A 27583-nucleotide genomic window follows, 5' to 3' on the forward strand; every position below is an offset into this window, starting at 1 on the left:
AGTACCATAATACAGTGTCTTACACCATAAGTGCTCCAGTACCATAATACAGTGTCTTACATCATACCAAAAGTGCTCCAGTACCATAATACAGTGTCTTACACCATAAGTGCTCCAGTACCATAATACAGTGTCTTACACCATAAGTGCTCCAGTACCATAATACAGTGTCTTACACCATAAGTGCTCCAGTACCATAATACAGTGTCTTACACCATAAGTGCTCCAGTACCATAATACAGTATGCAATGGCCTCCTCCACTATCTTACTCTAGGCCAGTTGCATGTAATTTCCTGCTTCTACACTGTATAATCAGTACTAGTGTTGAGGGAACCAAAGTGGCCGAACTTTTCTGAAAGTTTGGATTGAAATGACTCTTGGGTGGTTCATTTTGGCCAAACCCATTAAAATTTCTTCTTCTTTCTCTTCTTCCTCTTCTGTTTTACAGGGCTTTTATGTCTCTTAGGGTAGGCTCACACAGGTATTACATGCCTGGTGTAGGCACGCATAATACGCGGTGAATGAAGCCAATGAAAGTATATTGATTTTCATTGACCCATTCACACTAGTGTTGTTTTAATAGCATATAATACACGCGCATAAAAAATAACGCATCAAGTTCTTTTTATTACGTATTACATGCGATAGAGTCCTATTGTTATCCATGGGCGCATAATCAACACTGTACATAGTACATTGCATATGTGCAGCGTTTACACACAATGTTGCTAAGCAACAGAATGGGAAATTTTAAAAAAGAAAAAAAAACCTAAACGTCCCCCGGCAGCGTGCGTGAGATACGCTGTCAGGCGCGATGCAAAATCACTGCCTTATGTAGCGATATGCCTGCTCACTGCCAGCTCACACACCGTTTTACCCATATGCTCATGTCAGCTGGCCTTTAGGCTACATTGACATGGGCGAACGTGATATCGGGCCGAGAAGCCCGACCAGATATCACGCTTGACAACGTGCATTTTACCCATTTTCATGCAAAAACACCCTCCACCACATCCGTGAAATTTCGATCCTCTGTCACTTGTTTCATGTGTGTCAGAGTATTGGCAAGTGTTTTCCATTGATTTCAATGGAAGACGTCAAATCCCATCACACGGCATGCAATGGTCTTGACTGTCCCATTGAAAGCAATGGGCGATGCATTCCAAGAGACACGAAAAAATAGGACATGGAGTGATGTTTTACCTTGCAGCATCGCTGAGAGGGGAAAAGTTACTTACAGAATGGAGTTCATATTTGCGCAATTTGTGTGTCTCTCAACGCACAGAACTTGCATGAGATTCGTGCTCATGTGAATGTCGCCTTAATATTATACACCAGTTTTAGAGGTATCGGCAAAGTTTTGGTTCAGTTCGAACTATTTCAAACCGAACCAAACTTTTTACCAAAATTCGGCAAACTGGCAAACTGAAGTTTTCAAAAGTTCACTCATCACTAATCAGTGCGGGAAAAAAGAGGATAGGGTTGCTATCAAGTGATGGTGATATGGGGGGGAACTGGGGAACTATCCCACTTTGCTATTTCCTATTTGAGGTTTACGGCTCAGAGACTTCATATTATATTTGACAGGTGACTCATATTACAAAGAGGGGATAATATCTTAATATTGCATCTGATATATAATGGTGCTTTTTTGACAAATTGATATAAAATCTGACAAAAAAAAACCCCTCTGTGTGCTACAATAAGAAATTTGAGGCATGCAGAGGTCCCGATAGACTTCTATGAGTGCTATGTTATAGCTTTGTATAGTCCAATACTTTAATGGAATCATAATACAGTCATGCCCGTACGATATGTCCGTTTTTAACCTAAGTAACCATAATCCATGTATTTCCATCTAGTTCTACCTCTCGAATTTCTGTTAATGGATTTCTTTATTAATATGTATTTTAATTTACAAAATATGAAACTTTCTATTGCTGCGAATCTGCGGGGTTATATCCGAGAGCCTCTAAAATACCTTCATCTACATAATCTCTAAGAATCATCTTGGTGCGTAGAATAATCTCTCTAAAAACATTCGCCACTTTCCGATTTTAACAAGCACAAAATTGAAGGCTTCGGCTTTCAGAGTTCATCTCTCATATTTAAAAATTACTTATGGATTATTAAATAAAGAAAATTTGAAACAGAAATCATCGGCAATAACTCAAGTAGAGTCCCCGCTGACGAGCTATTAATTTTCAATGTATCATTTGTAGAGCATTACATTTTCTCTTCATCATTAATTGGACAATGTTATATGACACGTACTGGGGGAAAAAAATGATCTTTTGCGATTTACCTGTCTGGAAAATGGAGCTATCATTAGCGAGAAGAAGTAGGTGATCATGACTTACCTATTTTTCATAAATTACACTAAATAACTATAATGGTACAATTTAGTAGTCCAAAGTTCATTTTTCATCCACAGGCCATCCATAGTTAACAGTTTAAAGTAAGGAATCCTGCCGAGAAAATAGTGGTCTAATCAGATGCCATAAATTCTGGCTGATCAGAGGAGCCCCATTTCCTTTCAATGTGAAGATCTAATGAACTAGTGTTCTATAGGGGGATGCACAACTTTTGTCCCTGCATCTGATTATTCAGGATGGCTGCACCGACTTCCAAACTGATAGAGCATCGTACGCTGTATAGCCTAATCCTGATGGATTTCGGTGTGCATGCTGAGTTTTCCCAAGGTTTTACAGCTAAATCTCCAGATAACGGCTACATGATAAGGATCTCTAATCACTTCATAGTATAATCCCGGGAAAAACCGTACACCAAAGAAATGTAGGGCTCTACTGTAAATGGTCAAGTTACTGTACTTAGGGCATCACAAATGAACTTTGCTACTAAGTTACTGGATTTGTGTAATGTTTGTAAATTATTGTTACTGTCCATTCTAAACATAACATCTTGCCTTGTGACATAATAACTACTGTGCTGCGGCGGCTGTTATGTAATGGGATTATCTTTATTCCTAATATATTAAATCATTATTAATATTCTGTAGAATTTATAGCAGGGAATGCGTTATTCTGCACAAAGCACTTCTCATCTGCTGCTGAACCTCTTTTTTTCAACAATAAGGGTGACTTCCCCCTACAGGTTTTTTTCACTGCGAAATTCGCAGCATTTTTTTTTCTGCAGGGGTCTATGGGACTTGTCATGTTAAAATCGGGATTTTGCGGTAGATTGCGGTTTTGCGCGACTGCGATTTTAACATGACAAGTCCCATAGACCCCTGCAGGAAAAAAAACGCTGCGAATTTCGCAGTGAAAAAAAAAACTGTAGTGGGTAGTCACCCTAAGGGCTCCCACCCACTTGCGAGGGCGATAGTGCGTTTTTTAAAATCGCTGCCATTTCGCAGTTGCCAAATTGTGTTTTTTTTTGCGATTTTTCTCCCACTAAACTCGCATCGCAAAGCTCTATGTATTGTGGCTGTCCTGCGTTTTTTTATCACAGCGTTTTTGACACTGACTGCTGTGCCCTTCCCCTCCTCCTTGTCTGAGAGAAAAAAAATCGCAGCGCAATCGCAATGCAGTCGCGCATGCGATTCTGTGATGCGCGATGCGTTTTTACGGCACCCATTGATTTGCATGGGCGAGGGAAAAATCAGACATCGCACTAATATAGGGCAATCGCAATCGATAAAAAATCGCACCCGCACTGCGAAAAAAAATCGCAAGTGCGCATAGCCACATTACAACTCATTTGTTTCAAACTAGAAATTTTTAGTGCTCTATCGCAAATCGCTAACGCAAGTGGGTGGGAGCCCTAAGAGGTAGCTTCCTATCATCGATTGCTGTGAAATGCTTTCATCATCCCTTTCATGAAGAAGGGTTGCAGTATTTGGGATGTGTATTATGTTGCTTTGCAATGGTTGATAGACAACATTGTATATTGAATACTGTAGCTACTGAAGAACCTCTTTTGTTAAAGAGACAGTAAGAGATTCATGTCACTCAGTTGACACCGGAGAAGGCATTCTACAGAAATGACCTCTTCTAATGGAAGAGATGCCACTTGTCTCTGTTTAATCAAGTTCTAATACCAGAATTTAAATGAACCGTCCTGTTTGGAGACAAAATTCTGTCCAGAACCAGAAGCGGAGGGTGCTACAGTTGTTCTTCTCTGCCATCCCTCCGACCCGCTGATTTCAGGTCCTGTTTTTCGCCTTCCGAGATGACCTAATCTTTAGCTTTCCTAATTCCACTAATGCATTGTAAATGCTCTGTGATTGGCTAGAACTGCTCATGTAATCGGCACTAGCCAGTCAAAGCAGAGAACAGTGTACATTTAATAGTTAGAACATTTCTGCAGCCATCTTGGACAGCTAAAAACAGGACCCAAAACCAGAGGATTATGGAGCTGCAGAGAAGAACAACTGCAGATAATATACCTCTATTTCCCCTCCTGTCCCAGGAGAATTTTTTTCCCAAAACCAGAGGGTCACTTTAATGTTTCTAAATACTACTTGCAGATTTGCCAATGGAAAATGTCGACTCATGTGCAATATGTATCTTGAAACATCTGGAATAAAATAACCTCCACAGGGAGCAATGAGTCAGCTAGGAGTAAAGTCCAAGGGGAGCCAGAGAACAGTTTTGTAGCTCCTATGTGTTCTTTAATAGTATTTTTTTTCTCAACATTACAAGCTATTCTTTTATCGTAACACAACAGGATTAGAGATGAGTGAGCGTACTCGGTTCGGGTGTTTTTGCACTCGAGCACCACTTTTTCCGAGTAACTGACTACGGGGGGTTCCGGGAGGCGGCGTGGTGGAGCGGGGGGTAGCAGAGTGGGGAAAAGGGGGGAGCTCTCTCTCTCTCTTTCTCCCCCCCCCTACTTCCCTCTGCAACCCCCCGCTCACCCCCGGCGCCCCCCGAATCTTTTGGTCCAAGCAGTCAGTTACTCGGAAAAAGCACTGCTCAAGTGCAAAAACACCTGAACCGAGTAGATTCGCTCATCTCTAAACAGGATGTATTGTAAAGTAATTCAGAGTATAAATAATCCACCCTGATAGCATCGCAAACAGTGATTATATCGCATTAAGGTCCTTTTACACTGATCGATAATCATCCACTGGATGGCGGGAATCTGAATGATAATTGTTCAGTGTAAATCCCGGCAGCGACTGAACGATGAACAATACTTTGTCATTTGGATCATGCAAGCATAAAAATCAAACAACGATCAGCCTGTGTAAACAGGCAGTCATTCATCCATGAATGACTGCCTGTTCACTGTGAATGGAGGGGGGCAGCCGGAAGCGATCTTTGGCGCGCTCCTCCTCCATTTACTGAATGATCCTTGTTCTTGTGTGAAAGCGCAGGAGCGATTAACGCTGGGATTACTGTTATGTGCTGACAATCAGCCTATGTTTTAGAAACTTAAGAGTTGAGCCAAAGAAAAATAGATCTGTGCATCTTCTTTTTAACATGACGCAAAATAATTTAAAGTTGTAGTCATTGATGGTGCCGGACTTCATTGCTACTTGTGGGAATTATAATACTGGGGAGATCATAAAGCATTTGTACAACCACCTGAGGTAAGCCGCTGTTTTTTGTTTTTTTTTAATTCATATGAAGCAACATAAAAAGTTTTCTGAGTTTTAAAAAAAGAGGATCAGCCTTTTTTCCTGCCAGACAAGTGCCATCTATGTTCATGCCTTTTTGCTTGGCATTATAGTCCTGCTACTAAATAATTATGGCTGAGCTGCAATACCACTCACAACCTGAGGACAAGAACGGCACTGTTTCTAGAAAAAAAAATATTTTCAGTTGAGAAAATATTTTTTTTTTCCTGATTTGATCTGTATTTTTATAGGTTATCCAATTCTATCTTCTTCAGCTACCGCCTAGCTTACAGACTTTACTCACTGTAGGTCCATGCAGTATCTACTCATAAATCTTTCAGTGCATTTCTACATCTCTTTTATTACTCGATGCTTACATGCTGTATATTATATACTCACATATAATGAACCTAAAAATATATTTCTGTGGATAATTTCGTAGAAAGCATTTTCCTAGAAATCAGCGAAAGGTGCGCAATGACTGCTGCTGGATAGAGTAATATCACTTTAGCATTACACAAGCAATAATCTAGACCTAACAAAACCTGACAGTTGCAGCACTTATGGGCTCTCAGCTACACAATGGAAAAGAATGTTGACCTGATCTCTTAAGGAAGTTTGCTATTACTTTGCAGTTGTGACGTCCACCAATTAATGGTCCCAGAGGAAGCAATCGGAGACTATATTACAGCAAGCGGAGGTTTTATACCGTCACACTGCTTGTTATTTTGCAATAAAGAAAGAACATTTACCTGCATAACCTACCGTGTTTCCCCGAAAATAAGACAGTGTCTTATATTAATTTTTGTTCAAAAAGATTTAACTTTTTTACATGTATAGTGCCTGGACACTATTTAAATTGACTTTTTTAATTAACTGTTAGCAGGGCTTAATTTTGGAATAGAGCTTATATTTCAAGCATCCTCAAAAAGCCTGAAAAATCATTTTGCCTCCTCAAAAATTCTGGAAAATCATGCTATGTCTTATTTTCAGAGATGTCTTATTTTGAGGGAAACAGGGTACATACACATGCTGCAGTCTCCAATACAGTAGATGCTAAAAGACTGAGTTGGTGAGAGAGCAACAAAGAGTTAAATAATAAATTCAGCTCTGTTACATCTGTAGCAAAAGTTACTTTTTAAGCAAGTAAATGTTTGATAGTTTTGTTTATTTAATTGTTACATTTCTTCAACAAACAAGTAGTTTCTGTGCCTGGGCTGAATCTTTATCCACTTTTACTTTGACCTTAACGTTAGAGAGAAGGAGAAAAAAAAGAAAAGACCCCTCCATAAAGTACAGCTGCCCCCACCAATCTTCCGCTCAGGGTTGGATCAATGCAGAAAAATGCCCTTTGATGGACTTTCTGGCCCTGTGATCTCCCAGCCCTAGGGGTTTAAAGGATGAGCATATCAATTCGGGACCACTGAACTGCATTTCCATTGCATAAGGACCCCTCCTCCTGGCTTTGTGCAGACAAATTCGAGCCCTCCCACTTTTGTCACTCTTCTTTCATGCTTTATTTAGCAAACACAAAACAAGCTTTGTTTGTTGCTGGGTCGATTCTAAACTTTGCATAAAACAGTTTAAAGTGTTGTTAAGCTGTGTGTACCTGCGAGGAGCTCCAGGTTTCTAATCACTACAAAATCTGCCGGTTTTTTTCTTATTCATTTAATAAGAATTCCAAAATGTATTTATTTTTGTTCCGTCAAAAAGTAGCTTTTAGAAAACATTTTGGGACCGGCCAGGCTAAATAATCTTCGATGGATGAGTGTGACTGGCCTGTGTGGAAGAGAAAAACGAAATCTGAGATAATTTAATCCAAGTCTCCTTCGCATGGAGCAATAACGGCAACGGACATTTGTTCTATTTTTTTTTTATTTTAGTTTTTAACATTTTTGGTACTGAAAAAATGTATAATTTTTTCCTAAAACCTTAAAAAAAAAAAACGTGCTTTCTATCTGCATTGCAGGGTAAAAAAAATGACATTGTTGCTTTCGCACAAGCAGAATATTTCCGCAACATGTAGCTGAAGACGCAGCTTAATCTGCCGCTGTGGATCTTCTCTCCATAACCTGCATGTATACATGCGGTTTTGGGGTGGAAGTTTCTATGTCTTAGAGCAGGGTTCCCCAACTCCAGTCTTCAGGGACCGCCAACAGGTCATGTTTTCAGGATTTCCTCAGTGTTGCACAGGTGATGTTATTATTGTCAGTGCCTCAGACATTGCCACAGGTGTTCTTACTATAGGATATCCTGAAAACGTGACCTGTTGGTGGTCCCTCAGGACTGGAGTTGGGGACCCGTGTCTTAGAGTGCATATTATGGAAACATTCCACTCATGTGAAAGTACTTTATCTTGGCTTTCAACTTTATTTAAAGTATGACTATAGTATGCTGCTTATGATGATGATGATCCATACAGTCAAGGCCCACTAAGACCCCCTGCAGAAGGGCACAAACTCCGCGGCGGGATTCCCCGCGGAATTTCCCCCCGTACACGTCTGCATTGGATTGCATTACAATACGCAATCCTATGCAGACGGCCGCGGTTTGCCTGCACGAAATCACGTGCAGAAAACAAACCGCGGCATGCTCTATTTCTGAGCCCCGCACAGAAATGTCACTCCCCGGACACCGGCTCCGCTCTGCACATGCTGGAATCATACAGAACTTTTTGCAGCATTCCTTGGGGGACATTCAGTGGCATCTTTGACAGCTTGCTTTAATTAAAAACGCTGCACATATTATCTGAAAGCCTCTAGCAAATTATTGAAAGGTCTACATGTATTGTGTTTCTTTTTGTGATGTTTATGTGACACTTTTAGTTTTTTTGTGTGTTTTTTTGCATGGTATAGTTGGGGTATTTTCCCATAACGACTTGCATGCAACAAGTGTAGAGCAATTTACCAAAACTCAACCACAAACACTTGTGGTGCCATGAAAAATGCTTGAAATTCCTGATGTTATTTTTTAGATGCGTTTCAAAGAAGACACAATGTGTGAAGGAGGCATGCAGGCGATCTCCACAAAACTGCACCTGCACTTTAAAGAGAATCCATCAACAGGAAGGAATCCTTTATGTGAGGTAAGCTATTAGGTAAGGAATTTATAGTGAGCCTTATGCTAACTACTGCAGCTCCAGACCTAGTTGGCTCAGTGGAATCACACAGCCAGCATGGGTCCCTCCAGTGGTGCCATGAAGACAACCATGAAGTGCCGCTTGGCCAATTAGGCTTTAAAACACAGTAAATAACATAGTGCAGAATTGAAACCAAGTGAAATATCACCTGTTGATCTATATCCTATACAGCTTTTAAAATGTATATTCTTTAAACGGCTCCATCCTGGTGACTGGATCACTGTAAAGATTTTAGATTTTCAACCTATTCTTCGTGAGGCATTTCTATAAAAATAACGGAGTTTTACTTTTTCTTAACTGTCATCTCCAAGCTGTCTAGAAATGCTTACAAAGGATCCTCTGGGCCTGGAGAAGCAGGGATGGCCCAACAGCTTCTCTGACTACCTGATGCACACTCTGTATAGTATATACCAGTAGTTTGAGGTTGGATTCGCACAGCCATATGTGGGACTATGGAAGATAAATAGAGAGGTCCAGCAGCACTCGCTTGAATACCTCGTGCATAGGGAGGAATGATGAAGATTGCAAAGCCACACACCAGGAGTTATGAGCCTCCAACTCCTCCCAAATTATATTTACCGGATATGTGGGACTATGGTCGTCACTACAGAGCATAGTTGCGCATAAACTGAGTGTTTTTCCCGCCGGCTGTTCAAACTCCGTGCCATAGCGCATGAGTTTAAAAAAAAAACTTGGGAGAATACGTCCTGCCCTATCTTTTTCGCATGTGGTATTAACTATTGGGCAAGTCCTCTCTTTGCTCGGGTGTAGTATTCACGCTAAAAAAGAGCTAGTGAAAGTGAAATCATTGGATTCCTTTTGTCCCATTATGCAGCCATGATTATCACGGTCACTTAATGGGAGAAATACACGCCCATTTGTTTAAGCCCTAAAGGCCCATTTAGACCCGACGATTCTCGCTTAAAGCCATCTTTTGAGCGAGAATTGTTGGGTCTAACTGCAGGGACATCATGCAGTTTTCGTCAACGAATCACTGATCGTTCTCTTTCAGCATGCTGAAGGAGAACGATGAGCCTTATCAGGAGTTCACAGCGGGATACCGCTGATACTATTGTTTCAGCTGTATCCTGCTCAGTGAACACAGCCGGGGTATGAAGAACACAGCGGTCCAGCTTTGTTCTTCATACTCCACATGGAGCGCACAGCTGTATATCAGCTGAGCGCTCCATGAACAGCCAGGGTATGAAGAACACAGCTGGACCGAGAAGAGAACAGCTGGATGCAGAAGACAAGCGGACCCGCTTGTCTTCTGCATAACCCACTCGGGTTTGAGGGATCACCTTGCTAAATGCACACAACCATTATCACTCAAAAGTTGCTCAAAACCAGGCATAAGGCACCACATGCTGCTCTGACTGACAGGCATGGCTCATGTGGGCAGCACTGGTTAATCAAAGCAGGTGTAGTATGTTAAACTAATGATGCGTACTAATGCACAGTGTGCATCAGGTAGTCAGAGATGCTAGTGTGGCCATCTCTGTTTCTCCAGGCCAAGAGGGTCACTATTGTTACTGTGTTTATCATCAAATGAGAGGAATAGCTAATGCAAAAGTTGAGCTAATGCTTTTTCTTCAGCAGACAACCATTTCTGGTACCTACTAAACTGCAGCTTTGTTGATCCTACCAAAAGTACTTGGACACGTGAGCAAGAATCAGAAGTAGTATTTATTTACATATTTTAATATTTAGTGGGATCTCCGTAGGCCTCCTAATGACATCAGATACTCCCCATGGCATACCTTCTGCTAACGTCTGATCATTTAAGCTGGTATTTCCCTCCATTCAACCCACAAACATCTGGCATGTTCTCTTAAAGATGATGCATTAGCTCAGCTACATTGGTGCAAGGAGCATCATCATTGGACAGTTGAACAATGGAAGAACATTCTATGGAGTGATGAATCATGCTACTCCATTTTCAAATCAGATGGAAGTACCCGGGTGTGGAGGATACCTGGGGGGACACCTTTTGCCTAAGTGTGTTGTGCCGATAGTTAAGAAAAGTGAAGGTTCCATTATGGTCCGGGGATGTTTTACGTGGAAAGCCCTCAGTCGGTTGGTTGTAGTGCAAGAACCATGAATACAGAAGAGTGCCTTGACATTTTAGACAATACAGTACAGCCAACAGTATGGCAATACTCTGGGATTGGTCAACAATCTTTCCAACAAGACAGTGCAGTTTATCACAAATCTAATGCTTTTTTATGTTGGTTGGAGGATATGGGTGTTTAACAGTTGGACTGGCTGTACAGAGTCCCGACCTGAACCCTACTGAGCATCTTTGGGATGAACTGGAATGTCAGATCAGGAAATATGAGCAGAATTCATCAGACATTTGCAAGATGAATAGAGGGAAATATCAGATGAAGTGTATCAGATCTTAGCAGAAAGTGTGCTATGGAGAGTATCCAATGTCATTAGGGTCAAAGGAGGCCCAATTAAGTATTAACATATGTAAATAAACAATACTTTTGATTCTCGCTCAGGTGTCCAATTACTTTTGGTAGGATAGTGTATATCTCTTCATATTTCTACATTGGAAGCTGATAGCCTATACAGGAGCAAAATAAACCCATAGGGAAAAAAACTGTATAAAACTAGGAAAAAAACCAAAAAAAACCTCCAGGGTCCTGGTAATGGTCCTACCTAGGTGGTAGTATGCTTACTGCACTAAACTGCTATTCCACATCGTATGATACAAGTCATGTGATTATGAATGATGTAATTATGATGTGTTCATGTTGGGATTGTTAAGTAGTTTGTGAATTTGTTAATGGAAATATTCTGATTTTCTGCTAAATAAATTCTGAACGTTTTTTTCTAAAGTTTTGTTGAATTGCCCATTTTAACAAGTTGCTTTTAATTGCAGATGAGCTACTTGTGTGGACCAATGAAATTAAATTGCTGGAACTTGCGCTGCCTAATCCTCTACTGCCACAGAGCAAAATATAAGATGCTAAAGAGGAGAACGTTTCATACATGAGGGTCCCAATCCATGCTGGGCATAAGCCGGATATTCTCATACGTTTCACTTACATGGCCATACACATCTCAATGCTTATTGGCCAATGCAGACTTTCAAACTGGCCATACATTTTCAATGACACCTGTCGATCGACAAATGAGCTTTCTGGAAAGGTTCATTTAGGGAAAGATACCGGATGAAAATTGAGAACCTGGATGACCTCTTGTCAGATGATGACTATGTATGATTGGTTGGCTGAAAGGATTTATTGCTAAAATCCACCCAACAAATGATCATTTTGATTGAAATCACCAATTTTCATCAACTGTAGGGCACCTTCACACGGCCGTAGACGTTTTTTCGAGTGCCCGCCGGCGCCATAAAAACGCATGAATGGGCGCATAACTCTAATGTTTGTGTGCCCGTTCAGATGGCCCAGGCCCGACGCATATACTCCGAGGCCTCAATGCCATTGCGCAGGGAGAGGCAGCTTAGCTCTGCTAAACTGTCTCCCCCTTCCCTCCCCCTCGCCGGCTCACCTTCTTTCTCTTCCCCTCTGGCTGTTTACAATGGGAGGGGGCGGAATGGGAATGGAGCTAAGCTCCCGCCCCTTGTCCATAGCCAGAAATGGGAGGGGGTGGAGCAGGGCGGAGCTTATCTCCGCTTCAATCCCACCCCCTCCTATTGCAAACAGTCGGAGAGGAGGAGAGTGGAGGAGAGAAGGGGGGGGGGGGAGTTTAGCAGTCACTGGATTCAGAGCCATAACGTTATTTTTTGTCATCATGGTCATATAAGGGCTTATTTTTTGCGGGACAAGTTATATATTTTTTTAATAGCATAATTTTTGGGTACATATAATATATCGTATGACGTTTATCAATTTTTTATTTTTTAAATGTGGGTTTAATAATTTACTAGCTTTTTGATTGAGGTTGTTATGAATGCACTGGTACCGAGCTTGTGTGTTGTTTTTGCTACTTTACATTTAAGTGCTGAAAGGTGAGGGGGTTGTGTTTTTTAAGTTTTCACAATTTTTTACATTTGTATTAAACTTTTTTACACTTTTTACTTTTGTCTTGAACTGCATCTCCTTTGATTCCTGATAGACTACATGGCACTATTTCAGTATTCTACAAGCCTAGTAGACCCCACTTCTGGCAACACTTCATAGGCCACCATAGATGGCTGACCCATTAGGCCATTGTTAGGCCCCCAGGTGCCAGAACAACATATTGGAACCTCCTTATTGCATTGCAAAGCTACTGTGGGTAACAAAGAAAGCCTCCTCAATCCGTCAGCCTCTTTAGATGCAGTATTCGCACTGACTGTGGAATATAAAGGCTTAAGTTGCAAGGATCAGTGCTAGCTCTGACTATGGCAGTTAGCGCAGAAATCCAGCTGACTTCTGACAGCTCAGTTCCTGTCATAAATGGCAATCTCATATCTATCTATCCTCAAAACATTTAAACATTTATCCAAAATTATAGCTAATCTAGCACTGGTAAAAAATGGCTATGGAATGATAGACTTAGACTAGTTCTGGAGAAGAGAGCTATAGAAACTTCAGCAATAACTATGTTTTTGGCAAGGCTTGTTGTGGACATAACTACAAGACACGTAAGGCAGTGGGACCTAAATGGCGTTGTCTCACTTCTAGCTGTTTTGTTGCAGGAAGCGGACAGCTCCATACACTTTTCTGTGGCCTGGGTTGGTACTGCAGGCTGACTCCTATTGAAGTGAGTGGGACTCAGCCTGCAGTACCAACCTCAGTCAATGAGCAATGTACAAAGCTGTCTGCTTCCTGCAGCAAAGCAGCTAGAAGTGAGACAACTCCTTTAAGTGCACACAGCAGACTGAGCAGTGGGAATCTGGTGGAAACTTAATACATTTCCTCATTGAAATATTCTCTGCTATTACTTCTTGCCCTGAGGCTTCATTTACACAAGCGTATATCGGCCAGGCTTTCACGCCCGGCCAATATACACTGCCTATCTGATCCATTGGTTTACACTGCATCAGTTCAAATGGGCGTATTCCTGCAGCGTAAAAGCGCTTGGCCAGCCACCTGGCCCGACTAGGGCGATGGCTTCCATAGACTCCTTTGTGAGCCTTTGGTAGCTGCCGGGCAGGAACTAAATCAACAACTCAGCGGGGTATTTTCAGCATTTTCATTAGAATCTTGAACCTTGGTGGCCACTTGTACTTGATCATCAGAATTTGATCCAATGATCCAATGTAAAAATATTTTTTATTACTCTGCATATATATTGGATTTTCATATTGGACTGTTCCACACAATTAAATCATGCGTGTTCATACAAAACAAAACTTTTGGTTTCTGTGTATTGTATTACCAAAATATGATTAGCTGTTAGTGTGTGGTAATTGTCAATGCCGGGATAAATGCTCTAAACCTCTAGCGTTTCACTGGACTATCAGGTGACAATTGCAAAATTAACCAATTGCCACTTTACAGTACAGCAGAACAGCAATTAAAATCTCACCTTTCATGGTTAAATATTAGATTTAAATGGATCCAATCTCATTGTGCTTGCAACAGATACCACAGTGTGGAGGAAATAGTTGAGCTACCTGACAGCAGTATATTATATGACTCAAGGAGGAAATTCCTGTAAAAAAAGCCATGGATTGGTAATGTCAAACAGTGGTGGATTTGGTTATTTTCAATGTTCAGTTGAGTGGAAGAGTATGTTACATGTCAAATCTGCAAGAAAATACAAGGGAGACTTAAACATGATGCTAAACTGGATTAAGGGACAACTGGTGAAGTCTAGGTCATTACAAATGATGCCTTGAGCTTGTATTTCCCAGAAATGACTACCATGATGCCTTCTACTAAGTTAAGAACATGATTGCTATGGGGCCTTTTAGTAGTATGAGGGTATCACATTTCTGTGGCCACCAAGATGCCTTGTTCTTCACTATGTAAAAGGTCCCATACCAAAACTTCAAGGCTGACACCATGTTATGGTCATGTAATTGTGGTCAAAGCTGAGCTTCTTACTAGAGTTGAGCGAGCATACACTGCCGAGCTTGATGCTCGTTCAAGTATTAGCGTACTCGATGGTGCTCGTTACTCGAACGAGCATCAAGCCGTGTTCGACCCCGCCACAGTTTTTGGCTCCTCCCTGCTGTGATGTGCCTGTTTTGCCCCCCCCCCCCCCTGCCGCGATGCAGCCCGCGTCAATGGCAAATTTTTTGGCTGGCAGGCAGGGGGAGAGAGAGAGACCTAGAAAAAATAGCTCGGCACCCGGCGTCCCACATACAAAAATGCTCGAGTCTCCCATTGTAGTCAATGGGGTTCATTACTCGAGTAGAGCTCTCGAATTTTACGAAAAGCTTGATTTGAATAATGCGGACCCGAGCATTTGGGTGCTCGCTCATCTCTACTTCTTACCTTAAATTTGAAGACAGTTAATGTAATAACCCTTCAATATCTACCCTTAGTGGCATGAAAGGCATATTGCCATCTCATAAAGTGATGAACTATTGCTTGGGTATGCCGTCACATTGTGATCAGTGGCGGTCCAACCTCTATAACCCTCTCCAATCCTGAGAATCAATTGGATGTCGTTCTGTAATCTCTTCAGTCTTTTACTTACAGAGTTTTGGCCACCCGTCATCCCAAAGGTTGAATCCTCTAAGAGTATACATTGATGGTGTATACTAGTGATATGCGATCACTTCATGAAATGGGTATACCCCTGTAATATGAAATAAAATTTATAAAAATAGTATAATTGCTCATCAACTTGAAAAACTGAGGATACATAACATGACTGTACAATTGAGTAAATTGCTCTACATAGCTAGATTTAATTTTACTGCACACTTGTAGCGTATACAGTATGGCCAGTAGCTAGAGATGAGCGAGCACCAAAATGCTCGGGTGCTCGTTACTCGAGTCGAACTTTCAGTGATGCTCGAGAGTTCGTTTCGAGTAACGAACCCCATTGAAGTTAATGGGCGACTCGAGCATTTTTGTATATCGCCGATGCTCGCTAAGGTTTTCATTTGTGGTGCTCGTCTCGAGTAACGAGCATCTCGAGCACCCTAATACTCGAACAAGCATCAAGCTCGGACGAGTATGCTCGCTCATCTCTACCAGTAGCATAGTGTCTATGACTGTGTCCAAGGAGCCGAAAATACACTTTTTGTGTCTCCATCCAGGCCCCATACACACTGCTCAGACTATACATAAGGAGCAAGTGATATATACATATAAGTGGCAAATATGATGGATACCTTGTAAGAACCCAACAGGTCCCAATATAAGTCAACAGGGGCTTTTGAACACAGTGGTGTCCATCATGCAACAAATGCGACAGAGCATTGTGGTTTTCATTATAACTAGATTGATGCAATGTTCGCTACGCAAACATAAAATCAGTTCACTCACATTTGTGATGTTACCTTGCATGGCACCGCATTGCAATGCTATGCAGGAAAAAAATCACAGCATGTCCTCTCTTTTTGTGATATCGCTCATTGATTGCAGTGGGGCCAGCAGCAGCGCCTGCCCCATTGAAAACAATAGGAGAACATCACAATCCCCTGCTGCGGCTGTGACAGACATGTCGGGGGATTCCTTCAGCCCTGCAGGGATGCGAGGCAGTTTCCATGTGAAAACGGCTCACATCCAGGGGTCTCCTCATGGATTGTGAGGGCAATATCGGGCCATGATTCACATCCGGATATCACCCTCGCCAGTGTGAAGGAGCCCTGACTCTCCCTAGTGGCGCTGTTGGCTGAAGCTCAACATTGCCGCTAGAGTTAACATATGAACTTTGACCTTGCTTGACAGGTCACGCAATGTATCAAAATCAAATTTTATGATTTTATGGCGGCGGTGAAGATGTCACAAATCTAATGACACCAAAATCATCCACCAAAGGTCACGCAAAGGGGTCAAAGTGCGGTGCACGAAAAAGCCTGTAGGATTTTTATATTAGATTCCAGTAAGCACTCATGTAATATTGAAATAATACAGTAAAATGATATTTATGAATGTTATCGCTATACTTAAAAACTAACGATAAAGAAGTCAAATGAATATTAAACTGATTTTAAAAAATGGATCATTGAAAGCTTGACACACTGACCAGCCTCTATTTCTGATGCTTTAGTAATCTCTCTTGCTACAACGGCCTCGATTATAATAAGTTCCAACAGAGCTAAGTCTTTCATTTAGGACTTTTGCTTTTTACTTCATTGTTGCAGCGCATATTAATAGTATTAAAGGGGTTGTCCCGCGCCGAAACGGGTTTTTTTTTTTTCAACCCCCCCCCCGTTCGGCGCGAGACAACCCCGATGCAGGGAAGTAAAGAAAGTTTACCGGAGCGCTTACCTTAATCCCCGCGCTCCGGTGACTTCAATACTTACCGCTGAAGATGGCCGCCGGGATCCTCTGTCTTCGTGGACCGCAGCTCTTCTGTGCGGTCCACTGCCGATTCCAGCCTCCTGATTGGCTGGAATCGGCACGTGACGGGGCGGAGCTACACGGAGCCGCTCTCTGGCACGAGCGGCTCCATAGAAGACTGCTGAAGACCCGGACTGCGCAAGCGCGGCTAATTTGGCCATCGGAGGCCAAAAATTAGTCGGCACCATGGAGACGAGGACGCTAGCAACGGAGCAGGTAAGTAAAAAACTTTTTATAACTTCTGTATGGCTCATAATTAATGCACAATGTATATTACAAAGTGCATTATTATGGCCATACAGAAGTGTATAGACCCACTTGCTGCCTCGGGACAACCCCTTTAAAGCAAAAACATAATTTATATTTATATCTTTGGTCTGACAATGTTCAGAAAATGGAGTGATGTTGTTATACACAAAGGATGATCCTCTCTATGAATAGGACATGGCATATTCTATAGATTGTGATGATGACCTACCATTAAACGAGGTTTTGTAAAGGCGATTAAACAACATTTTCCTCCTCTAAAATTGAAATGTTTCTCAAAGGGAGCTTTTTTTTTCTTCTCAGTTGTTTTCTTGATAGAAAAAATGCAAGGTGATGTAATGTTGTACAATTGCAGACTTGAAGAACGTTGTTGGCCATTGCATTCAATGGAGTTATGATTTCATTGCCATATAGGGGTAGACAGATAGCCATTACATCTGGGCCTGCAGGCTCCTCTGTCAAATAAGAAGACATCAGTATTGTAAATGGTAGCTGGGGGGCTCTATTACAAATTTGGCATTTGCACCCAAGATTTTCAACTTACCCCATTGGCTCCAAATATCCGATGGCAGAAAACATGGAGACATTTGATGCATTTTCATCAGTCTGAAGCAGGATTGACTAATCTTCTCTATAATGGATTGGTTTATAATTTATAAGCCAAACAATCATACTTACATAGTTTGAAAAAGACACATATTTGTCAAATATAATCTTTCCCAAACCAATTCTAAGTCATTCAGTGCTTATCTAATTAATCTTTCATGCTATTTGTAATTAGATAACCATCTGGCCCTTTTTGAATGCTAGATAATATGTGTGATTACTACCTTTTATGGATGCAGGGCTTGAAGAACATCACATTGAGGCACTTGCTTGTTGAACCATACACTAGCAAATCCCAATGGCACCATTTCCACACCAAGCCATGTATATAAATGTATTTATTAAACCATAAAGGGATAAAAACAGTACAGCACAATTCAATTCCCTCCTATGGTCTTCATCAGTTACCTGGTGAAGACCATAGGAAGGGATGAAACATGATGTATTGTTTTATTGCTATGTGGTTTGATGAAGGCATTTGGATACATGCTGTGGCGTGGTCATGGTGCTGTTGGTAATTGTCCACTACAAAGGTCCACAGTCCAAAATATAGATATATTGGGTTTCCACTACACTAGCTAATGGTTTTACAAGCAGTATATGGTTCTACAGAACCTCAATGTGATGTTCTTCTAGATATTTATCTATATCATACAGCGGGTCGGAGGACTTTTGGATGAGACCTCTCCATTTCAATCACGGCTTGAAGCTTGTGGAGGCATGAAGCTGTTTGTGTGTGTATAGTATAATATATATATATATATATATATATATATATATATATATATATATATATATATATATATATATATATATATATTATAGTTATTAGATGTTTATTGGAATTGTGCCCATCTGAGAACAACTCAAACAGGTAAGGGTTTTCATACGTTCCTTCTTTCCAACAGTCTCCCTTTGGTACATTTAGATCAATGCCCTTGTTCTCTCTATAGTTTTTCCCATTTTTTCCATTCCAAGAATATCCTACTTCTGAGGAAGGGCATTCCAGTTTGAGTACTCTTACTGTAAAATACCTTTTCCTATATTGATGTCTGAATTGCCTTTCCTCAACATGTAATGAATGTCTCTTGGTCCTTTGTACAGATTTTATAATGAATATGCATCCCAATAAGATCAGCACAAATATATCTTTTTCCACATTGTTCAAATCCAATTTTTTATAGAGATCTTGCACCCTTTTTAAAAATCTAGTTGCCCACCGTTTAACTCTCTCTATCCTAATTACAACATGAAACCCAAAACAAAGCCGCTACATTTCAGATGTGGTCTTATAAGCCATTTATAGATGGGCAATATTATATGGCAATCACAAGTTTCTATTTTATTTGCTTCATTCTTATAATTTATGTACTTAAAATTTAAAGGGTTGTTTGGGTCTATAGAAGTCCAAGCTATTAAAATATCATGTTGAATATCACACATAGTAAAAGCTGAACAAAATGAAAACCTTATAAGAACTATATAAATTTGATATCCCGATTCCCCACAGTCATACAGACCCCCAAAATAAAGTTAACATATAATTTTAACCACATAATGAACATTGTAAAAACAAAAACCGAAAGAAAATCCCCAAATAATGCCAACAATTGTACAATTGCCTTTTTTCCCCCCAATTTTCTATTCCGCCCCACAAAAAAATGTTTTTAAGGTTTTTCAATACATTAGATGGTACATTAATTGGTGCTATTAAAAATGCAATGCCTCACACAAGAAAACAAGCCCTCATAAAGCCTTGCTGAACAAAAAATGCAAAATTTATAGTTGTGGAAGGTCTTGATGAAAACAGAGGAAATGTTGCCGCCAAAATTGGTTGGGATGCAGAGGCGTAACTTGAAGCTGCTGGGCCCCAATTCAAAATCTGCATCAGTGTCCCTACATTCTTCATCCACAGAACTGGTGTCCCTATATGGGAAAGAGAGACTTTATTAGCACCCTAAAGCCTGGGTACAATTGTAATTGCAACGGGATCATGGCTCTAAGTTAGTGCTGTGGTCCCATTGCAACCATTACTGTCAGTGATGAACATGACAGTTAGAAATAATCCACTGTACTACATAAGCAGTGCAGTGCATTATCTAAGTGATCAAACAATTGCATCTTCAAGTCCCTTTGTGGAATGAACATGTGTGGTAGAAAAAAAAGAAATAATAAAAAATGTTTTCCTGTACAAACCCCTCCCCCATGAAAAATAAATCCACAAAAGCGTCATTTTTGCAATCAAATTATTTATTATTCGAAAACTACAAATAATAAAAAAGCCCAAATTTTGTATTGAGACGTTCGTAACAATCACTGCTATAAAATTATTATGTCATCTATCCCATATAGTGAACACTGTTAACAAAAAAGGAAGAAAAACAATGACAAAATTGCTATTTTTGATCATTCTGCAACACAAAAAAATGAAAAAAAGAAAATGATCAAAAAGTCCTCAAAATGGTATTAGTGAAGCTGTCAACTCATCCCACCAAAATACAGCCACTCAGAAAAAAGATAACATATCACTTATACCACACAGTCACCCGCATGCAAAAGGGAAATTGCATGCAGTTGCAGCGGGAATAGAGAGTTGATATAAAGCAGATTCAATATCAAAGTCAGTAGCCAAACATCATAAAACACAATAGGGACAGCTTTGTCAATAGTCTTAGAGATAAATCCTCAAAAGCACAGAATTATGCAGCAGCCAATAATAGCAGTAGCAGCGAGAATAGTCACTAAGGTTCTAGCAAAAGATGAAATCCAATGGCTCCATCTGCCAAAGGTGTCAGTCCACCAGTCACCAAAAGTTCTTTCGAGAGGCTAGTTAGACCCTTCAGAGCCTTAGTTATGGAACCACAGTTGTGATCAGGGATTGAACAACCCAGGAGAAAGCATATGTCTATCATGGTGGGGAGACTCTCTTGCAATGAGATGCGTGTATCCAATTGGATTTGTTCTTCTAGCTGAACATCTGTAGCCGTGGTCAGGGACACTTGTTATGGACCATCAAGTCTGGGTTCTAGAGCTTTGCGGACATGATTTTGGTAACCACCCAACCTCCTAGTTTAACAGAATGAGTTCCTTCTGAGCTGTCAGGATTTTGAAGGGAAGCAAACACTCGAGAATATACATTAGTTTAGTGTTTTGTGAGAGCAATGACACAGTTTGTCAGGCTACCATGCTGCAGCTGGAGTTATTGTGGAAAATACAATCCTAACCTTGGGGCTGACCCAAAAAGTATCTCATACGGGCTGAGGCCTGTTCTGTCAGGTGTGTACCTTACGGAGAAGAGTGCCACAGGCAATCACACTCGGTCCATGCTCTATTGAGCTCTGCCATGGCCTTCTGGATCTTGATTTTAAGATACCATTTAATCTTTCTGCTCTAGCACTGCTTTGTGGATGGTACGGAGCATGAAGCGTCTGTACTACCCCTAATGCTTTCATTATTTCCTGCATCTCTTCTCCCGTGGAGGGAGTACCTTTGGCCACTCTCAATTGTCTCTGGTACACTGTACCTGTATACCATCTCAGATATCAGTTCTTGGCGGTGGTGTTGTGAGCGGGTATTTCCCGAAGCCATGATGGGATAGAGATGGGATATACACGTGTTTGCATAGGCTGATGTGAGAAACATATGAAAAGATACATATACAACATAATACATATACTATTACTATACCAGGTACCAATGAAAACCCCAGCATATCTCACAAAAAATAGGACCCCACACAGCATTGTAGATGGAAAAATTAAAAAATGATGGTTCTCTAAATATGGCAATGAAAAAATCCAAAAGGTGCTCCTTCATTTATGAGGTCTGTGTTTGAGTCATGATGTGCACCGAAGAGACATGGGATATTTCTGAAAAGTGCAGATTCAAGGTAATAAATACTGAGTTTTATTTGTCTGTTAATGTCTGTTGTGTTACAGAAAAATATATATACCGTATATACTCGAGTATAAAACAACTTTTTCAACACATTTTTTATGCTAAAAAGCCCCCCTTGACTTATACTCGAGTGAGGGTCCCGTTCTCAGGCCTCTTTCACATGAAAAAGAAAAAAAAATCTATACTTACCTCTCCGCTGCTGCCAGGGGCTTGGCACATCTTGCCGCTTAGGTCCCGCTACTGAAATGAAGTTCCTGCAGCAGGTGGGGATTTAAAATCCCTGCTTGCTGAAAGGTCAGCGTCTGATTGGTCCTCAGGCAATCACAGGCAGCACTTAGCCATTCATTGAATGACAGCTGAGCGCTGCCTGTGATGATTGGTCACAGCGCTCAGCCAATCACAGGCAGCGCTCGGCCATTTATTGAATTCATTGCTGAAAGAACTTCATTACAGTGACGGGACCCAAGCCGCTAGAGGCACCTGAGCCCCGGCAGCGGCGGAGAAGCAGGTATAGATATTTTTTACTACAACCAGGGATGATTTTTAGGGAAGGGCTTATATTTAAAGCCCTTCCCTGAAAATCACTGTGGGGGTTGCGGCTTATACTCGAGTCAATATGTTTTCCCAGCTGTGGTAAACTTAGTGCCTCGGCTTATATTTGGGTCGGCTTATACTCAAGTATATACAGTATATTTAAAATCTACACGTAAAATGAGCTTTAGTTCCTATGAAACAGCTAAGGGGTTAACAATTTATAAAGGATGTTTTGAAAACTTTGAGGGGTGCACCTTTTAAAATATAGTGATGAAGCTTTCTAATATACGGCTAGTAAATGACTCAAAGTCATTTCAGTCCCGTAAAAAATAGATTTTTAGTACCTTAAAAAATTGGACATTTCCCACCGTAATTACACGCTTTCTGACATCCAAAACAAATATAAGGATGCTTTTAAAATGCTACAAACATGCAGTGCACATATGCTAACTGTTATGTATTACCTATTTGGCATGGCATCTGTCTTATTCTAGTTTTACATGAGCGATTGTGATTTTGCCCTGACAAAAATTGTGGCAAAATGCAACTTTGCTCCATGAGATTTTTGAGCGTAGACGATGCTTCTTTTACAGAATAGCATCGCATCACTGTGGCCCGCTTTAAAGTCACATGATTTTTTTATCGCAAAAGTCAATCCGACTTTCTAGTATTAAAATTGCACCGCAATGCATGTTTGTTGCAGTGCAATACGATAAAAAGCAGGCTCCATAGAAACACATGGGAGAATCCAGTGGAATCCAGCCCTGACCGCAGCAGGCAACACTCCGTACCTGTCGGTCTTCTCTTTCTGCACTGCGGATGGTCCGGACGGCTCGCTGTCGGACATGCGCGGTACAGATTTTCCTGCACCATCACTAGGCGATGATGTGGATGCCCGCAGCCAATCCAGAAATGACATTCCGAAAAGGCTGCAGATTGGATGGCTTCCATTGACTTCAATGGAGCTGATCGTGCGGAGCCCGCACAAAAAATGGAGCATACTGCAATTTTTCATCCATCAGCAGAAACCACAATTGGTTTCCGCTCATGTGCATGAAGTATCACTTTGCCATAGCATGCTATGGGCAGTATTTGTTGCGGAATCCAGGGGAAGATGCCCGCCACGGATTCTGCAAATCAAATCCACCCCTGTGCATCAGGCCTTACAGGCAGAGAAATTCAAGGTTTAAAAATTGCAATTTTTCCAAAATGTTCTGTTCATTTAGTATTAAAAAAAAACAAAATATATTGACCAAGATTGAACAGTAACATTAAATACAATGTGCCACAAAAATACCCTCAGAATCACTTGTATAAGTAAAACTATTCCAAAGTTATTACTACTTAAAGTGACACGTCAGCTTTGAAAAATGGGGTCTGGTCGAGAAGGCCATTCTAAAAGAAAAAAGGTCTTCTGTTTTTTCAAAAACAGCGCCACATCTGTCTATGACCTGTGTGTGGTATTGCTGTTCAGCTCCACTGACTTGAACTAAGATCATTTGCATTATCAGATGCAGCCCATGAACAGATTTGGTACTGTTTCTTCAAAAACAGCAGAGTTTTTATTTTTAGTTCTGGACTGCTTCTAATACTTTGTATTGGATACATTATACCTGATCTCTGAGACTCCTAACAACAGGATATCCAGGTAATAGCTTATGTTAGGAGAACCCTTACCCCCTAATAAAAGAGGGCTTGTTTGAAGTGGACAGTTCTTTAACCCCTTAAGGACCAAGCTGTTTTGTACCTTAAGGACCAGACACTTTTTAGGGATTTTACCCATGTGGCGGTTTTACTGCTCTATTTTTTTCCTTTAGCTACCAAAATAATTTTTGCTGCGTTTTTTTTTCTGTGACATATAGGACTATTTTTTTTATATCTTTTTTACTGACTTTTTTCCCCGTTTTTTAGTTTTATTGGGGGTAAAAAGCTAAAAAAAATCGTTTTTTTAACATTTATAATTTTTTTTTAAATTATTTTTATATTTACACTAAAATAAAGTATGGAAATGGGTTCCTCTATTTGTTTCGGATGTTTTGATATATAGTATGTATGACATTAGTCACTTGCAGACCTGCCAGGGTCTGGTCTGACCCTCCAGCTCTGCAGTAGCAGGGAATCCCAGGAGGTCACATGACCCCCGAGGCTCCCGTAGTGAAAGTAGATGTTACTTTCACTTTCCCCATACAGTGCTCATTGAGCACTGTATATCGGGGAAGCAGAAGGCAGGAAGGGTTAAAAACCCCTCCTGCCTTCTGCTCCGGGTTATCAGCTGTCACTAACAGCTGATAACTAGAGATGAGCGAACACCAAAATGTTCGGGTGTTCGTTATTCGTAACGAACTTCCCGTGATGCTCGAGGGTTCGTTTCGAACAACGAACCCCATTGAAGTCAATGGGCGACCGGAACATTTTTGTATTTCGCCGATGCTCGCTAAGGTTTTCATGTGTGAAAATCTGGGCAATTCAGGAAAGTGATGGGAATGACACAGTGACGGATAGGGCAGGCGAGGGGCTACATGGTGGGCTGCATCTCAAGTTCACAGGTCCCACTATTAAGCCACAATAGCGGCAAGAGTGCCCCCCCCCCCCCCACTGTCAGCATAAAGATCGTCCTCCTCTGGCACAGCTGTAACAGCTGTAGCAGAGAAGAACGATGTTTGCCCATTGAATTCAATGGAACCGGCAATACAGCCGACTCCACTGAATGCAATGGGCTGCCGGCGATCGCAGGATGAATGGTCGGAAAGGGGTTAAATATATAACCCCTTTCCTGCAATTCATCCAGAAATGTGTTACACTAAAAATATATACCGGCGTATAAGGCGACAGGGCGTATAAGACGACCCCCCAACTGTCACCTTATACGCCGGTAATACAGTGGAGCAAAGAATAAAAAGCATTACTTACGTTTTTAGATGATCTGCGGCGCTCCTGCAGGCTGTCACTCCCTCCTGGTCCACGGCAGACAAGCTTTCTCCACGAAAGACTTTAAATCCCTGCCTCCAGAAGCACATGTGCCTTCAGCCAATCACAGCCAATGACAATGATGTCATTGAATGGCTGTGATTGGCTGTGTTTCTGGAGGCGGGGATTTCAAGGCTTGAAATCCCCGCCTCCAGAAACACAGCCAATCACAGCCATTCAATGACATCATTGTCATTGGCTGTGATTGGCTGAAGGCACATGTGCTTCTGGAGGCAGGGATTTAAAGTCTTTCGTGGAGAAAGCTTGTCTGCCGTGGACCAGGAGGGAGTGACAGCCTGCAGGAGCGCCGCAGATCATCTAAAAACGTAAGTAATGCTTTTTATTCTTTGCTCCACTGTATTACCGGCGTATAAGGTGACAGTTGGGGGGTCGTCTTATACGCCCTGTCGCCTTATACGCCGGTATATATTTTTAGTGTAACACATTTCTGGATGAATTGCAGGAAAGGGGTTATATATTTAACCCCTTTCCGACCATTCATCCTGCGATCGCCGGCAGCCCATTGCATTCAGTGGAGTCGGCTGTATTGCCGGTTCCATTGAATTCAATGGGCAAACATCGTTCTTCTCTGCTACAGCTGTTACAGCTGTGCCAGAGAAGAAGGATTTGTCTTCTATATGTTCTCAATGGGGTCAGCGCTGCTGCCGCTGGCCCCATTGAGCGCATATAGAATGCATCCATAGCGAGCAGCGGGAGGGGCAGATTTCAATACTCGGGTGACACCTTATCTCCCCAGCCACTCACAGCAGGGGGGTGGTATAGGGCTTAAACGTTGCAGGGGGAAGTTGTAATGCCTTCCCTGTCTTTATATTGGCCAAAAAAAAGCGCTAACGTCTCAGGGAAGAAAGTTTAATTTACCAGAACACCGCATGGTGTTCGTTACGAATAACGAACATCCCGAACACCCTAATATTCGCACGAATAGCAAGCTCGGACGAACGCGTTCGCTCATCTCTACTGATAACCCGTTCCTGCCTCTGACTGATTACTGTCGGCGGTGCTCTAAGCCCAGGACCAGCCGCCGTAAATTTACTGTGGCTGGTCCTAAATGGGTTAAATTAACACATTATAATATATTATTATAACTAGTGATTAGCAAATTTTTGAAAAGTTCGGTTTGGCTGCTTTGCTAAACTTTTTTCATAAAATTTTGGTTAGCTCTAAATTAGAACTGAACCAGAAGTTCACCAAAACCCCTAAAACTGGTGTATAACACTGCCCAAGAATCATAAAAGCCTTCCACAACACTCTGACTGCTATAAAGGACTTTTGTGTCTCCTAACCCTTTCCAATCCACTGTCTGACATCTAAAGACACTCTGATTGAAGGCTGTACAGCTCCGATGTCAGAAAATGTCCGGCAGGGTATTCTTACTGTACATTACTAGCCGCTCTGTTGTCGGGGGCCTCTCATGCATGCCCCATACCGCAGTACTTGCTCTAGCCAGCAGATGGTACTGTTGTATAACGGCAGAAAGAGAAAACCCCCTAGGAAACCCTGAATCCAAAATTGGATTGCAAAAAGTTAAACCATATTATAAAGCAGTGTTCAGGATTAGTGTTGAGTGAACAGTAGAATCCTGTTTCAGGTAGAACTTTGCTAAAAGCTAAGTCTGAATCCATGACAAACCAAACTTTTTGCTAAGTTCCCCCCGAAACAGGGTTCTACTGGTTCGGTTCACATAGTCTCCTAGGTTTCTCCTAACACTATTGACTACATATTTCCCTATACTATAAACATGTACAATATAAACGCTACTTACAAATGATTTTTATGTCTGCTTCACAATACCGTTTAATTTCCTATTGTCTACATTTTGTACAGTTTTTCGATACTAATCAGATGTCTAATACTTATCACATAGGGATTTATTAGAAACTGCCAGCACATGTATTAGGCATCCGCTGACAGGATAGTAAAGAATTTGTTGCAGTTCCTATGAGATTAAAGTCCTAAAACAAAAACAGACTTTTAACTGAAAAGAAAATCCAGTTCTCCACTTTGTGCCGGCACATTTAAATGTCCCCATTATCTGCCTTGGATTATGTGCATGACAGCTCATATCTCTACGCTCTGATCCCCACTAATTTTCACTGGTTCACATCAACATAAAGGAGTCTTAGCACCCTGACAAATTGCTA

At 41.2% G+C, this 27583-nt stretch overlaps 1 long non-coding RNA gene across 2 annotated transcripts in view; it reads left to right on the forward strand.

Moving 5' to 3' along the window:
- Window positions 1-11668, forward strand: part of LOC136579830 (uncharacterized) — a 115411-nt gene extending 103743 nt beyond the window's left edge. For both annotated transcript variants that reach the window (XR_010786929.1, XR_010786930.1), the window contains exons 2-3: window positions 8560-8670; window positions 11615-11668. This is a non-coding gene — a long non-coding RNA (uncharacterized lncRNA). The remainder of the gene's footprint in view (window positions 1-8559; window positions 8671-11614) is intronic.
- The last annotated feature ends 15915 nt before the right edge of the window (window positions 11669-27583 follow it).

Source organism: Eleutherodactylus coqui, chromosome 10 (genome assembly GCF_035609145.1).
Source record: "Eleutherodactylus coqui strain aEleCoq1 chromosome 10, aEleCoq1.hap1, whole genome shotgun sequence".
NCBI classification, from domain to species: Eukaryota; Metazoa; Chordata; class Amphibia; order Anura; family Eleutherodactylidae; genus Eleutherodactylus; species Eleutherodactylus coqui.